The following is a 14,065-nucleotide window of genomic DNA, read 5'->3' on the forward strand; positions in this document are numbered from 1 at the left end:
GGCCTGGGGGGATCGTTCCTCTTCGGAGGGACTTAACCCCCCTGCTGCTATTGGGAGGAAGGATTAGTCCGGGAGCAACGGGAAGGGATCCCATGAAGGCTTGCGCCTTTCAGAGAGAAGAGTCGGTACGTTCCTGAGTGAAGGATGCCGGCAACGCTCACATATTCATCGGGTGATGCCCGGATGCGGAACACCGTGAGGATTGAAGTTGGAGCAGCATCGAGGATGGAGAAGAATTTGGACTACATCTGCCATAGGATTCTTCTTGGAGTTCTGGAGTTTCGGCGGGAAGACATATTCTGCTTCCAGGACAACGAGTACAAGGGGACATACACCATCACCTTCAAGAGCCAGGGATGCTGTCAGCAACTCGTACAAAAGGTAAACGAGAAAAACTACTTAGATGAATTGGATGGACTAACCTTTTGTCTCTTGTATGCTTATGACGAGATCCCCATCGTGGTGCATTTCCCGAACCCCTTTGTGGAAGCTGCAGACATCTCGACCTACCTTACCCGCTATTGTGATGATCTGAGATACCTGGGTACTGTGAAGAACGCGGTAGGCTTCTGGTGCGGCAAGAGAAGGTATATGGCCCGTCTAAAGAGGGACCTTAGTGGAGTGGGAGGAATGCTACACCCTCCCTCAACCTTCGTAATCGGTAAGAGCAGAGGCTACTTATTTTATCCTGGAATGCCAGTATGTTGCAGGAACTGTGGACAAATGGGTCATACCCAAACGTCCTGCACGGGCAGGAAAGTAGACCGCTGCAATAATTGCAGCTGTTACGGACATTTAATGAAGGACTGTCCCGCTGGGAGTAAATGTAATCTCTGCGGTGAGGCGGGGCACATGTTCCGAGGATGCCCCAACAGGACCAGGACCTACGCAGAAGCTGCATCTTCTGAAGCTGAGCCGATGCGCCCACCGGTCTTCACTGGCAGGCCGGCGTCGGAGGGCGGTTCGAAGGGCGAGAAGGCTGGGATGGAGCAGGGAGCCGGAGGCCCCTCTGGGGCGGCACCTGCATCGAAGTCCCTTAACGATGGGCGGACCTCGCATGGACCGGAGCGGGGGGGTCCTCCTTCTGGGAGGGTATCCTCCGTATCGATGGTTCCCGATACCGATCCTGTTGGGCTGGAGGGTGGTGCCCCTGTGCGGTTGGCTACAGGGGACCACGCAGCGATGGCCTCAGGATCTTCCAGGGCGATTAGCCAGCCAGATGAGGGGGCTTTGCTTCTAGGTGGCGAACATCAGGAAATCTGTGTTGCTGATCTTGTCCTGATGGACCAGTCTCCCCCCCTGGAGGAGGTGGAGGAAGAGGAGGACTGCACCAGTGACCTAGTGGAGTCTGCCCCGAAAAAGAGACGGAATGTCGAAGCCCCAGCGTCTCCTGGAATGTGGCTGGGAACCGTGACCTACGAGGGGGCAACCGCCGGCTCACAGAATATCGAGTCGTTTGGGTCCTCTAGCCCGGATGTCCTGGAGCAATTTGATATACAGGGCTTTGAGTCAGGTGTCCTCATGGAAGATCCACCACCCTGACCTATGAATGCCCACATTAAGACTTGTCTCACTGAATGTGAGGTCATTAAAGAGCCCAGTTCGTAGGGCTGCTCTATTCAAGTATTTAGAAACCACTGACTTTGACATATGTTTATTACAGGAATGCGGAATACAACATGCACTAAATTATAATGATATCAAGACAGATTGGAGACTGGGGCCCTCCATCTGGTCTGGCTCCAATGACAACAAGTCAGCGGGGGTGGGCTTCCTCTGTCGTGGGAGAAATATTACTATAAATGCTGTCACAGAAATAGTACCAGGCAGAGTGGTTTTAGTGCATTTTAAATTTAATGGTTTTACCCTACGTGTAATGAATATTTATGCTCCCCCTGATAAGCAAGAGAGAATTAATTTATTTGGGATATTGCCATTGTACTGTACTGGGTCATCTCCCCTGATCGTAGGGGGTGATTTTAATTGTCTTTGTGCTAGTGAACAACGAGCAGGGGGTGACCCTTTACGCAAATTGGATAAGTCATGTCATCTATTGAAAGATTTTATAACTGATTTTAAATTATGCGATGCGTGGAGGTCACTCCTGCCGACGGACCCTGGTTATACGTGGTCCGGAAGAGGGGTGTCCTCCAGGATCGATTTTATTTTCCTATCAGATGATTTTAACCCTGTAAAATGTGTTTTAACATCAAATATATTTTCTGACCATAAGGGCTTGGAGGTGCATCTAGAATATCGGGATGAACAGAGGGTCAACAGGGGCCTCTGGCGTCTAAGTACATACCTGCTGGAGGACCCTCTGATTCGACAAGACTTTGGTAAAGCCTATCAAGCCTGGCGGCGACAAAAACCTTCTGATGCCCCTATGGCAACCTGGTGGGAAAATTTGAAAAAAAAAGTCAGAATGTTTTTTATAAAAGCAGGGAGACGTAAAGCTAGAGAGAAAAAAAGATGTTTTAGTGATCTTAACACCAAACTACAAACACTTTTTAAATTCAAAGAGCTAGGGGTGGAGGTGGGAGATGATATTGCTAGCCTAAAAACTGAAATTCAGAACTGCATAGACACAAAGGGGAAAGAGATTATTTTTAACTCTAGAGTGCAGCACTTGGAGGAGGGGGAGAAGTGCTCTCGCTTCTTCTTCAAAAAAGTCATGGATAAAAGAGAAGTGATCACAAATCTAGAGGGTGAAACATCTATGCAGGGAATGTTGAATGCTACTTTTAACTTTTATAAGCATCTTTTTAGTAAAAAGTGTATAGATGAGTCCTTTTTATCTGATGCTCTTAATGATCTCGATTTTAAGTTAAATTTTACAGACCAGGAGTTTTTAGAACGCGATATTGTTTTAGAGGAATTATTTTATGTTTTTAAAAGTTTCTCTAAGGGTAAAGCACCTGGGTGTGACGGACTACCTGTAGAGTTTTACCTTACTTTTTGGGACATTTTAAAAGAGGACCTTTTTATGCTTTTTAAAGAAGTTTTTATTTGTGAACAGTTGCCATTTTCGTGGAGGAGAGGAGTGGTGTCTTTGATATATAAAAAAGGTGATCGCAGTGCTCTAGCGAATTGGAGACCCATAACTCTCCTAAACGTCGATTACAAGGTACTTGCTAAGGTGATTGCAAACCGGCTCAGGAATGTCATTGCCAAACTAATCCAGCCTGAGCAGGTTTGTAGTGTACCAGGCAGAAGTATTTCAGAGGTTTTAAACGTATTAAGGGATGTAATTTGGTATTCCAGAGACCGGGGTCAAAATGTAGCTCTTTTAGCCCTAGATTTTGAAAAAGCTTTCGATAGAGTCTCTCATAGATTTCTTTTTAGAGTTTTAAAAAGAATGGGTATCCCTAATATGCTTTTAAATTGTATTAAGATTTTATATAAAAATTGTTTTAGTCAAATTTCTCTTAATGGCTTTTTAACAGATGGAGTTCCCCTTGAGTCCGGAGTGAAGCAGGGATGCCCCTTGTCGCCCATCCTGTTCATCTGCGCCATGGAGCCCCTGCTGAGCGCAATAAGGAAAGACAAAGTGATTAGAGGGGTTCCTGTTCCTGGCGGAGGTGGCAGTGATGTGAGAGTCTTTGGCTACATGGATGACGTGACGGTTGTGTGCGTGGACCCTGCTTCCCTCCGGAGGGCGGTGTTGCGCATTGATTTTTTTTCCCAGGCATCCGGTTTTAAACTTAATTTAAATAAATCTGAATGTCTGACTTTGGGATCCTGGGACACCGCCCAACTCCCGCAGCTCACTATAAAACGAGACAATGTAAAAATTCTTGGAGTTGTTTTTAACGAGGAGAATGTGGGAACTCAAAGCTGGGAGAATGTCATAGAAAAAATGTCAAAGAAAATATCATTTTGGGGTTTGAGGTCCCTAACAATGGAGGGGAAAATTTTAATTATAAAATCAGTGTTGTTACCCCTCATACTGTATATAGCTATGGTGTACCCCCCCTCTGATGTTTTAATTAAAAAAATGACTAGGATGATCTTTATGTTTTTATGGAACTCCAAAATGGAAAAATTAAGGCGAGAAATAATGAGGAAGAATAAAATGAACGGCGGAAGGGATGTCCCCGACTTACATATTTATTTGTATTTAAATTATTTCTGCTTTTGTTTCAAACATTTTAATGGTAATAGTGCGCTAAGTTATTTTTTAAAATATACTTGTGGGATGATTTTTAAAAGATGGTTTAAGTTGTCGTTGAATTCCCCTGTTTTACTATGCCCCCCCAAACACCAAGCAATCTTAGAAAAGACTGTTCGATTTTATAGCCTTGGTGATTTTAAAATGGACATTTTTAAAGACCGCAAGAAGCTTTTATCTTTTCTGAGGAGGAATGAAGATGTGACCCCCATAGTAAATTTCTCAGAAGAGAGGTCGAAGCAAGTTTGGAAGAATGTCTTCGGGAAATTCTTAGCAAATGGACATAAGGACATCGCATGGATGGTGGTCCACCAGTGCCTCCCCACCAGAGAGTTTCAACACAGGAGAGGCCTGGTGGCCAGAGCCAAATGCCCCAGAGACTCATGTGTTAATGACGAAACCACCTTGCACCTTATGTGGAATTGCCCGTTTGCACAGGAACTTTGGCACAAAGTTGGGATTCTTTTAAAATGGACTTGCGGTTTAAGAGATTTTAACCATGAATATGTTTTACATGGCCTTTTTAAATGTCCGACCCCTCAACAGTATTGTATATGTTGGTGTATGATTAACTGTTTTAAAGACGCCCTTTGGAAGGCACGCAATATTTTACTTTTTAAACGTGATGCTATTTCTGTGAAGGATTGTCTTAAAATTGCTTTTAGTCAGATGTATATTTATTACTTGAGGGATGTCAAATGTATTGGGAGAAGGGATGCTAATCGTATATGGGGTTTTTATGGGTGGAATTCTGTGTTTTATTAATGTATTTGTGTTGCTGTTTTTGATTGTAAACCATCTTTTACGCACATAATAAAATATGTTGAAACCTGATCTGTTCTTATCAGTTTAATATCTGATACGTCCCCTATCTGGGGACCATATATTAAATGGATTTTTAGAACAGGGAGATGGAAAAAGAGCTTGCTCTGTCCACTCCACGCATTGACCTGGTATTGCAGTATCTCCAGGACCGGTGCACCCCTTCTTTAATGCAGTTTCTAAAATCAGAAAGTATTGAATTCAATGTTTTTTGTTCATTTTGCTTGTTTGTCGGATTTTGGGATGGACTCTTTGGCTTTGCTTTTCTTCTCCTCATTGGATTTTTCATGTTCAAAGTTGCAGAAGCCAGATGACAAGCTCATTTTGGTTCAACTTCAGCAACTGTGCATTGCATTGCCATGTAATGTAACGCAATGCTATCTTTCTAGCTCTCCCTCTTTACTTCCTTTTGGATAAACAGACATATTAGGCAAGCATTTTGGAGCTTTCACCTAAATAACTACAGGTGGTGAGATAAGCTGCACAATATAATTGACCTTTCAGTATATTGTTGCACACACACCATCTATTTAGCAAATGCCCTTGTTATCAACAGCAGCCTTTTAAACTCACCTGAGCTAACAGGTATGTGCGCTGGTTACTCTGCTGCGCTTAAAATTTCCTTTTTGGTTTGCTACAATGCCTTTTCTGAAACGTTGTCTCCCTCTGCTGGAACACTGACTTCTTTCAATTAATGCCTGCAGACTATAAAAGAGAACCCAACCCAAAAAGTTTGGTTGATTAGTCTGTGGCATTCTCTTAAACTGTTGCTTATGGCGGTCTCTGTGAGCTTCTCAGCGACATTCAGCCAGCCAGGTATCCTGCCTGCAGTAGATGGAATGTGGCAATGGAACGCTGGCTGCGCGTGTCATAATAGGCTCTGAGCCTTTATATACCTGCGCTCAGCAGCAGCCACCTTCAGTCTGCTGCTGGACAGCCAGCAGCAGCAGGAGAGGTAAGTAATCAGCAGCCCTCCTGCTAAGGGTAGACAGCTGCTCGTTCCACCCCACCTCCCGCCTTAATTGGTTCTCCTCCCTTCCAACGGTGTTGAGGCGGGTGGGAACAGCAGGGGGTGAGGGTGCTGTGTTTAAAGAGGTGGAGTTATGCAGATCTAAAACGCGTGGATTGCAGCAGCAGCAAGCCGAAAAGTGCAGGCATGTAAGGGATCTAGAGGTTGACAACATGTCTTCTTAACGGGAGTCCAGGAGCTCATCTCCACAAATGGACTCTTCAGGATCCTTGGGTGGCATCGTAGTTCGAAACCAATTCTGGTTATCGCTTCTCGGCCTTTTGGCTAAGACCAAGTGTCTTATCTGGGGTCCTTGAGTGTTTTCCCTTGGCCTTCCGGCATCGCCATCTTGATGGCTTAAGGCGGTTGCTGCTTTAGGGGGAGAACGAGGAGGAACGAGAGAGTGATCATAATGGGCGTGAAGATACGCTATGCTGGGACCGATGACAATCGGGTTCGCAATGCATTCCGCATTGAAGTTGATGCTGCTGTCAGAGAGCGTTTCAATCTGTCGTATATGGTGCACGAGGTGATCTTCAAAATCCTGGAAGTGACAAGAGAGAACATCGTCTGCCTGCAGGAATCCCGGAAAGAAGGACGGTATGTCTTGGTGCTGCAATCTATGGCGGCTTGCCGGAACCTGTATAAGAAGTTGAGGGAGCAGGAAAAGAATCCAACCTTGCATGGTTTGACTTTTACAGTCTTGTACTCCAAAGGTGATGTTCCCCTAGTCATATTTATGTATAATCCCTTTGTGCACGAACATGACATTGCGACTTTTCTTAAGAGGCATTGTGACTTTGTGAGCAACAGTCACAAAATCATGAACGAGGAGAACTTATGGACTGGCAAATACAGATATTTTGTCAGATTTGGGGAAAGTTCTTCGGAGCCTGGAGGTGTTCATTACCCTCCCCAAAGTTTCTCTATCGGGAGAGATAGGGGTATTCTCTTCTTTCCTGAGGCCCCAGTTTTTTGCAGGAAATGTAAGAAGTACGGACACTTACAAGAGGTTTGTACTGCTGTGCCTGTTTGCTCCAAGTGCAACCAAAGTGGGCATGTTGCTAAGGACTGTACCAATCCAATTGTTTGCAATGCTTGTGGTATGGAGGGGCATGCCTTTAAGGATTGTACTCGTCGTGCGAACGAGGGCAAGGCAAGGGCATACTCTGAGGTGGTCTCGAACTCTCCGAGGCCTAAGAGTGTGGCACCTGAGGCCGCAGTTTCTTCCAGGGTGAAGGTAGTGGAACAGCGTGTGGAGACTGCTCCAGTGAGGGCGTCTGCTGACCTACTGGTGGAGCCCGGGAGAGTGGAAAAGGTTCTGGCAGCTGAGATGGACATTTCTTCCTATCAGGGGGGTTTCATTGACTCCTTTTGTGAAGAACGTGAGGGAGCCTTGGAAATCCCAGGGGACCCGGCTCTCAGTTGGAGCAGTGAAATTATGGATGAAGAGGGAGCTGGAGGTCAAGGAGACTTCACTGAGACTGGGGTGAGGTCTTCTGAGGAACCGGACTGCGCTAAGAATAAAAGGGCCCGGTTGTCTGAACCATCAAGTAGCCAATGCGTGGCAAGTCCGGTGAGTGAGCGGGATTACCCAGTGGTTTCTCTTTCTCCTGCATCAACGGCTTACCTGGAGGAGAATTTGGAGTCCACTATCTTTCAGCTAAGTGGGAGTTCGCCGGATGACAAAGGATAAGGAAGGCATGTTTTTTTGCTGAGACTGGTGTTTCTGGTTTTTGAGCCAAAGAATGGTCTCTAAACCAAATTGGGACATTGCGTCCCTTAATGTAAGACTTTTAAAGTCTAGAGTTAGAAGATCTGTGATTCTGGACTTCTTACATAACCATTCTTTTGATATTATGTGTCTACAGGAGTGTGGTATAGAAGAACCCCTGGAAGACGCTGATTGGCCATATGGCCAGCATATCTGGTCTGGCTCTAGTGGGAATAAAAATGATGGAGTTGGGATAGTATTAAATAATAGAAATTTTGTTTTTGAATATTATAAGGTAATAGAGGTGGGTCGTTGCATCTCTGCAGTTGTGTGTGGGAGGGGGTGGAAAGTTAAAATTATAAATATTTATGGTCCTACAAAAAAAGAAGACAGGTTAAGTTTATTAGATAAATTATGTTTAGAATTACCTGGTAGGATCCCTGTGATAGTAACAGGTGATTTTAACTGTGTAACTGAGGGGAAAGTTGATGCCTCAGGAAAAAAATTGGCAAACATTATTTCTGATTTTTTCTTTTTTGATGCTGCTGAGGTTTATTTGGGGAAGCCACCACCACCAACCTATAAAGCTGACAGGGGTGTGATAACATCTAGGATTGATAGGATGTTTTTTTCTAAAAATATAATATGTGATGGTTTTTCTCAATTTTCAGTTCCTTTTTCGGACCATGTGTGCCTGAAAGGTGAGTTTAGAGGGGATTTAAGGCGGGTGCATGGGAGAGGTGTGTGGAAATTGAATGTGAGTTTGCTTGAGGATGAGAGAATTGTGAATGATTTTAAGAAAAAATATAGTTGGTGTAAATCTCAAAAGAGTAAGTTTGAAAGTGTGTTGGTGTGGTGGGGTTGGATGAAGTATGAAGTGCAAAAGTTTTTTCGTCGATGGGGCTATAAAAAGGCTGCCATGGTTAGGAGTCAATATAAAGATTTAATGATGAGGGTGGAATGGCTGGAGAAAATGAGGATGTGTGGTGTGGATGTGGATGATTTGTTAAGAAGTGCGAGAGAGGATTTGAAGAGGACTTTGGAGAGGAAGGGAAGGGAAATAATTTTTAGGTCAAAGGTGGTCCATCTTGATAAAGATGAAAAGTGTTCAAGATATTTCTTTAAAAAAATAAATGGTAAGAAGGAGGGTATGGAGGAGATTTTTGATGTGGATGGTGTTTGTGTGAGTGGGGAGGATGTAATGAAGGAAGTGGTCACGTTTTATGCTGAGTTGTTTGGCAGGAAGTGGGTGGATGAGAGTTTGAAAGAAGAAGTGCTTAAGACTTTGGATTGTAAGGTGGATAAGGATGGATGTTCTGGTCTATGTGAGGCAGTGATTGAGGAGGAAGTTAAGAAAGCGGTGTTTGGTGCAAGGAAAAATGTGACGCCTGGGAAGGATGGTTTGCCTGTGGAGCTATATGTTATGATGTGGGAAGTGATGGGTATGGATTTAGTGGAAGTGTGTCAGTTTATGTGGGAGAATGGGATGCTTGCGGGTTCAATGAAGGAGGGAGTGGTGGTCTTAATCCATAAGAAAGGGGATAAAAGGTGTTTGAGTAATTGGAGGCCAATTACGCTTCTGAACGCCGATTACAAGGTATTCAGTAAAATTTTGGCGTGTCGGATGCGTGTGGTTGTAGCTGATGTGATTGGTAAAGATCAAGTGTTTGCAGTGCCTGGTAGATGTATGACGGATAATCTGTGTCTTTTAAGAGATGTGTTGTGGGATTGTAAAGTAAGAAAGCAGAAGTGTATGGTGATGGCTGTTGACTTTGAAAAGGCGTTTGATCGCGTGTCTCATGTGTTTCTATTTGAGGTTTTGCGTAGAATGGGTTTTCCGGAGAAATTTGTGCGTGCCGTGAGAGGATTGTATGGGGAGGTGGTGAGTGAATTTCTGGTGAATGGGTTTTTGAGTGAGAAAGTGTGTATTAGGTCTGGTGTGAGGCAAGGTTGTCCCATGTCACCGGTATTATTTGTGTGTGTGATTGAGCCACTGCTGTGTATGATTCGGAAAGAGAAAGTGGTGCGTGGTTTGTTAGTGCCAGGGAGTGGTGGAATGACTGTGAAAGTCTTAGGATATATGGATGATGTAGTAGTGGTGAGTGAGAGTGTGGCCTCTATGGAGAGAGTAAAATTGTTGTTGAATTTTTTTTGTGGCGCGTCAGCGTTTCGTGTGAATTGGAACAAATGCATGTTTAAATGTTTTGGTGACAATAGGATTAAGATGGATGGTGTGGCTGGTGTGGATGGTGCAATTAAAGTGTTGGGAGTTTTTTTTAATGATGATTTGAAAGGTTATGAGAGTTGGGATGAATGTGGTGAGCGGATTGTGCGGAAGATGAATTTTTGGAAGTTACGTTCTTTGTCTTTGGTAGGGAAGGTTCTTATTATTAAGGCTGTTATTCTCCCTATTTTGCTTTATGTTTCTTGTATTTTTCCAGTGCCCTATAGGAAAATTAAAAAAGTGGAGAAACTAATTTTTGTGTTTTTTTGGGGCAGTAGGATGGAAAGACTTAAGAGAGAGATTTTGTTTAAGCAATATTTGTATGGGGGACTAAAGTTTCCGAATATTGAAGTGTTTCTAACATTGCATTTTATTAAGACTACGGTCATTTTGATTGGGAAGAATAATAAAGGGGCATTTATGTGTAAGTATTTGGCTGGATGGATGCTGTATGGTCTGAATTGGGTGAAGCGTGATAAGAATGTGCCTGTTGCGTTTAAGTGTCCTGAGTGGTATGGTTTGATTGAGAAGTTTGTGAGGAAGAATGATTTGTTAGCAGTTGCAATGAAAGACTTTACGTTTGTTAAGAAGGTGATGGGGAAGATGTGTGTGAATGAGTGTGAGAGTAATGTGGTGGGATTGCGTTCTATGGAAGTTGCGCGGGTATGGAAGAAGTTAAGCATTCAAGGTGTGTCGAATAGACAGCGAGATATAGTTTGGATGGGCCTTCATAATATTTTGCCAGTGAGGGATTTTCAGAAGAAAAGAGATCTCATAAGATCTGCAGTATGTCCAAGGGATGGTTGTGGAGCGAATGAGACGGTGAGGCACCTTATGTGGGATTGTAATTTTGCGTATGATGTGTGGAAAGGTGTGGGTGGACTGTGTAAAGGGATTGCTGGTGTGAAGTTTATTGATTGGAGAGTGGCTATGTTTGGTTTTGGTGCTAGTCGTCGTGGCCAAGAAAGGATGATGTGGTTTATTATGGTGTGTGTGCAGGAGAGCTTGTGGGATGTGAGAAATTTGTGTGTGTTTAAAAAGGTAAATTTAACAGTAAATGATTGTATTAGGTTGATCTTAGCAAAACTATATGTAATCTATTTGTGGGATACAAGAGAAGGTGGTGGTGGTGGAACAGATTCTGAAGGTGTGTGGAAATACCTTAAGTGGCAGGATATGGTTAAATACCGTTGATATTTTTTCTGGAAATGTCTCTGGCATAGGATTACTTGTTTGTATTTTTGTTGAATAATACTTTAATAAAGAAACCACAATGATGTTTATGAAGTGGCAGTATAACTTATGACGAAGTCTGGTTAACTGTTTGCTTATATCTAAACCTGAGTGGTTAAAAAAAAAAAAAAAAATCTGTTCTTATCAGTTTAATATCTGATACGTCCCCTATCTGGGGACCATATATTAAATGGATTTTTAGAACAGGGAGATGGAAAAAGAGCTTGCTCTGTCCACTCCACGCATTGACCTGGTATTGCAGTATCTCCAGGACCGGTGCACCCCTTCTTTAATGCAGTTTCTAAAATCAGAAAGTATTGAATTCAATGTTTTTTGTTCATTTTGCTTGTTTGTCGGATTTTGGGATGGACTCTTTGGCTTTGCTTTTCTTCTCCTCATTGGATTTTTCATGTTCAAAGTTGCAGAAGCCAGATTACAAGCTCATTTTGGTTCAACTTCAGCAACTGTGCATTGCATTGCCATGTAATGTAATGTAATGCAATGCTATCTTTCTAGCTCTCCCTCTTTACTTCCTTTTGGATAAACAGACATATTAGGCAAGCATTTTGGAGCTTTCACCTAAATAACTACAGGTGGTGAGATAAGCTGCACAATATAATTGACCTTTCAGTATATTGTTGCACACACACCATCTATTTAGCAAATGCCCTTGTTATCAACAGCAGCCTTTTAAACTCACCTGAGCTAACAGGTATGTGAGCCGGTTACTCTGCTGCGCTTAAAATTTCCTTTTTGGTTTGCTACAATGCCTTTTCTGAAACGTTGTCTCCCTCTGCTGGAACACTGACTTCTTTCAATTAATGCCTGCAGACTATAAAAGAGAACCCAACCCAAAAAGTTTGGTTGATTAGTCTGTGGCATTCTGTTAAACTGTTGCTTATGGCGGTCTCTATGAGCTTCTCAGCGACATTCAGCCAGCCAGGTATCCTGCCTGCAGTAGATGGAATGTGGCAATGGAACGCTGGCTGCGCGTGTCATAATAGGCTCTGAGCCTTTATATACCTGCGCTCAGCAGCAGCCACCTTCAGTCTGCTGCTGGACAGCCAGCAGCAGCAGGAGAGGTAAGTAATCAGCAGCCCTCCTGCTAAGGGTAGACAGCTGCTCGTTCCACCCCACCCCCCGCCTTAATTGGTTCTCCTCCCTTCCAATGGTGTTGAGGCGGGTGGGAACAGCAGGGGGTGAGGGTGCTGTGTTTAAAGAGGTGGAGTTATGCAGATCTAAAACGCGTGGATTGCAGCAGCAGCAAGCCGAAAAGTGCAGGCATGTAAGGGATCTAGAGGTTGACAACATGTCTTCTTAACGGGAGTCCAGGAGCTCATCTCCACAAATGGACTCTTCAGGATCCTTGGGTGGCTCCGTAGTTCGAAACCAATTCTGGTTATCGCTTCTCGGCCTTTTGGCTAAGATCAAGTGCAGTGATCTAGCGGTTTCTGCCTTGGTCTTGGCTGGGAGGCGCTTGGGGTACCCGGCTCCTTGGCCTGGGGGGATCGCTACACTTATCGGTGGAGCTAAACCCCCCTGCTGCTATTAGGGAGTCGGATTAGTCCCTGGGCAACGAGAGGCGATCACCTTGTCACCACACATAGCTGTGGTGGCAACATTTGGAGGATTAAAAGGAAAAAACGGAAGGAAAACGGATCGTTGAGATGGAGTTTTGGAAAAAGAAGAGATGCTTACGTTTTTTTGTGAAACGGGAGACGGAAGAAACTTTTTTGGAAGAAAAATGGATTCTGGAAATTTTGAGGAAATATGAAGTTTTGGAGAAGGATATCTACTGTATGCAAGAAATAAAGCAAGGTAAAGTTTGTGATGTGACTCTAGTTTCTGAGGAAAAGTGCATTCATTTTTTCAAAGGCTGGAGTGAAGAGGATTCTGGGAAAATTGGAGTAAGTGCATCATTCATGGGGAAACCGAAGAGTGTGATAATTTACATGGACAATCCGTTTGTGGAAATAGAGGAGATAATGGTTTTTTTGGAATCTAAATGTAAGATGGTAAAGTTTCAGAAATTATACAGGAACAAAGTTGGTATTTGGAACGGAAAGAGACGTTTTTTGGTGTGGACAACAGGAGAAGAAAATTTGCATAATGGGAGGATTATGGTAAACGGGAGTTCTGGGTATTGTTACATGGAAAGCAGCAAAGGAACTTTTGAAAAGAACTTTGGAGGACAAAAGGAAGATATTGGTGATAAAATGAAGAAGGAAGTTGATGCGATAATTATAGAGGAGAATAAGCAGGGAAAAGAAGTTGAAAGTTTAAAGGTGAAATTGAAGAAAAAGGTAACGGTACAGGAAAATTGTGGATCAAGGAAAGTATCTGGTGAAAAGAAAGAAGTAAAAGAGGAAAAGGGTAAAGTGTTGGAGAAGGTGGTGACTTTCAGAGATGATGAGGAAGAGTATGATTGGGAACAGATGCGGTTAGAGCATGAGGAGGAAGAAAAGAAGTTAAGGGGTTTTGTTGGGAGGAAAGTAAAAGAGAAAAAGGGGATATTTAGTTTGGGAAACCGGGTGAAGTAATGTCAGTTGTGATTTGTTTGGAAACTGTTGAAACTGCAAACGAATTGTTATGTTTAACTTTATATATATTAATTCAAATGAAAAAATATAAATATAATATCTAAACACGATGATGGAACTAAAATCTTGAGTTTGGTGATATATGATTTAAGATTATAAAACTTAATTTCTGAGTGTTTGGAAAAAAAAAAAAAAAAAATCTGTTCTTATCAGTTTAATATCTCATACGTCCCCTATCTGGGGACCATATATTAAATGGATTTTTAGAACAGGGAGATGGAAAAAGAGCTTGCTCTGTCCACTCCACGCATTGACCTGGTATTGCAGTATCTCCAGGACCGGTGCACCCCTT

The 14,065-nt window shown here is 43.2% G+C and overlaps 3 non-coding genes across 3 annotated transcripts; all 3 read left to right on the top strand.

The window, feature by feature from the left end:
* Nucleotides 1–4,968: 4,968 nt before the first annotated feature.
* LOC141200898 (U2 spliceosomal RNA) lies at nucleotides 4,969–5,158 on the top strand. Its single transcript, XR_012272590.1, has one exon. It is a non-coding gene; the product is annotated as a U2 spliceosomal RNA (small nuclear RNA).
* Nucleotides 5,159–11,270: 6,112 nt separating this feature from the next.
* LOC141200836 (U2 spliceosomal RNA) lies at nucleotides 11,271–11,460 on the top strand. The gene has a single exon (XR_012272544.1). It is a non-coding gene; the product is annotated as a U2 spliceosomal RNA (small nuclear RNA).
* Nucleotides 11,461–13,875: 2,415 nt separating this feature from the next.
* Nucleotides 13,876–14,065, top strand: LOC141200957 (U2 spliceosomal RNA). Its single transcript, XR_012272627.1, has one exon. It is a non-coding gene; the product is annotated as a U2 spliceosomal RNA (small nuclear RNA).

The sequence above is a fragment of the Phyllobates terribilis genome, unplaced genomic scaffold, assembly GCF_046119375.1.
Source record: "Phyllobates terribilis strain yellow unplaced genomic scaffold, ASM4611937v1 Scaffold_108__1_contigs__length_5656254, whole genome shotgun sequence".
Taxonomy (NCBI): Eukaryota; Metazoa; Chordata; class Amphibia; order Anura; family Dendrobatidae; genus Phyllobates; species Phyllobates terribilis.